The following is a 2743-nucleotide window of genomic DNA, read 5'->3' as shown; positions in this document are numbered from 1 at the left end:
TCTTATATCTAGACAAACTTAACTTTACAAACTCAATCAATATTATATATACAAAAACCTGATGAAAATATATAAAATTATTTTTTTAGATTTAGTTGAAAATTTGTTAAACAAAATTTCTTGACAAAAAATTACTTTCGATGGATTTTCAGTAAAATTTTCAGAGTTTTATCTGCAATACCGGATTCACAACGGAAAACTTTTCCATTTCCCATTTTCAACTCTTTTCTTGATCTATTTTATCTTTTCCTTTAAATTGAATATGTATTCTACCCGTCTCCTGATTGAATATTCAAGGGATAGATAGATAGATAGATAAATAGATAGATAAATAGATAGATAGACATACAGATGGATAAATATACAGATAAGTGCACGGAGCGCTGCTATGTAGACTTCCGGTGAAAAGATCTTGGGTGATATGGACTCATAAAGTGGTTTATAAGATTTATATTATAACTTTAAACATTTCTTACGCAGAAAGGAAAATATTTGGAGAAATGTTTATGGAGTAAACTTGGTTTGTTTTGCTGTAATCTTTGATTTAAACAATACCTTTATCTGAAAAATGTTAAGATTTAATTAATTAATACAAATTTTCTAGATTTAATTTTAACTACAATAAAAGGTATCTCTTGAACCAAAGATTAAAAAAGATGAAATGAAATGAAATTCAAATTTTGTTCTTAACTATTTTCCTTTTCGTGTAAAAAATGATTAAAGTTTTAGATACCACTTTATTAATCATAATTAGGCACTATTTATTATAATTAATAAATACTTCTCATCTTTGAGAAGCCTGTCATGCCACTATGTCGAAAAATTTCAAAAAAATCTTTTATTTAAACTTAAAAAACAAGTTAAAAAAAAAACTCTTGTATTGCACAGGATTATTTCTGCAAAGCGGAGGCTCATTCTGCTTAGCAACTCTGGGAGGCTCATGTCTGCATAGCGGAGGCTCATGGCGTCCGGGGGTTCCCTCCCTCTCCTGTTTCACCTAAATCAGGCATGGAGCAGCATGAAGCCTTCCGAGCCCGTACATGTGTATTTGAATTATTACGAACTCTTATTTGCTTTTAGAATTTGGATCGACCTTTAGAGTTACCACACTTTTAACAGAAACTAACACCATAGTTTTAAATTTAGAGTTACCACACTTTTAACAGAAACTAACACCATAGTTTTAAATTTAGAGTTATCACACTTTTAACAGAAAATAACACCATAGTTTTAAATTTTCTATTCATTCCGAATTTAGAAATATCATTGCACGGACTAAATGATTCCCGGAAATTCACTGATTAAAAATTTTCACAAAATGTAGATTTTTTTGAGAGAACACAAGACAGAGGTACCATCATTCAGCCAGGATAGCTAAATACAATTAAGCCTGTAGGAGTACATTATAGACAGCAAGGTCATGACTATAACACAAATCTAAGGATGATCCCATTGGTTCAGAGACCAAGAGATCCAATGGTTCGTAAATTCAGGGAGACTTTTTTATGAATAAGTTTGACACTGTGGAACATGGATTAAGTGTTTTGAATGTCGTCGTTTATTTAACAATTTTTAATCTACCTGGGGTGCATTGTGTACATTGTAGTTGTTTTGAAAACATATAAATATATTTTGTTGTTTCTTGGACAGTTCTCTCTTTATTTTATTTTACCCTATATTTGAACAGCTTTATCTATTCTGAATTTGAACATTTTAACCTTCCTGGACATGAACTCTACCATCTAAAAGTTAGCGTTCTAGAGAAGGTTTGGGACCACGGAAGAAGTTTACTTGAAGTACGAGAATCTAAATACATCAGAGATTTTATGACTGAACTCAGAGGAATGAACAGAAAAAAATAGTTTTATTTAATTGTTAACTGTAATTCAGTATGTTTTTAAAAAAGAGTTTTTTATGTCCAATTCTTTAATTGGACATAATAATTTGACAGCCCAAATTTTTATTTTGAATAATCTTTTTGTTTGTTTATATTCTTGTGATTTTTACATTTTTTTTATTTTTTTTATCGATTTTGATGGTTATTATATCGTTAGAACTGACGAGGGTCAACCCAGACCGAAATATATTTTCAATAAATGTGGAACTAACATCTACTTTTTTACTCTACAGAGGTTTGGTCCATCACCATCACTGAATTTTAAATTTGTTGTTTTAGTTTTACAACATGACTATATTTTGATCATTAATTTTTAATATGTTCTCAATTTTACAGATATTCATTAGCTATCTGAAGATGTTGTGGGTTACAACGAAATATATTATGGCGAAAAAGACAGTTGGTTAAAACCTAGAGTGATAAGTTGGGTTGGAGAGAGTATAATCTTTTTTAGCGTCATTTTACGCATTATTCTTTACTAAATACCCCAACTATTTCTAAAGAAATTCCTAATTACATTAAATGACATAAATGATTATATGTTTGTGCTTTTCTTAAAATCATATTTATTATATTGGGTTTATTTTTCCCAATCGATAACTCTGGTATTGTGACCAGGGGGATGATGGTTTCCTACCTGTGTGCTCAGTTAGCTGCACTTAAAACTGTTTACTGATAATGATATACTATAGGTTAGGCCAGAATCTCCGTATAATAAACAAATATGCAGTACGTCTCGGTTTAGTTCACGACCTATACAATTAGTAAAGGATTAGCGTACATCATCACTCTATTCACTATAACCTCGTTGATCGTGACCCACCCATAACAAGACCTTTTAAATTT

This window comes from Eurytemora carolleeae, unplaced genomic scaffold, assembly GCF_000591075.1.
Source record: "Eurytemora carolleeae unplaced genomic scaffold, Eaff_2.0 scaffold791, whole genome shotgun sequence".
Classification (NCBI taxonomy): domain Eukaryota; kingdom Metazoa; phylum Arthropoda; class Copepoda; order Calanoida; family Temoridae; genus Eurytemora; species Eurytemora carolleeae.
This window is presented reverse-complemented; position numbering follows the sequence as displayed.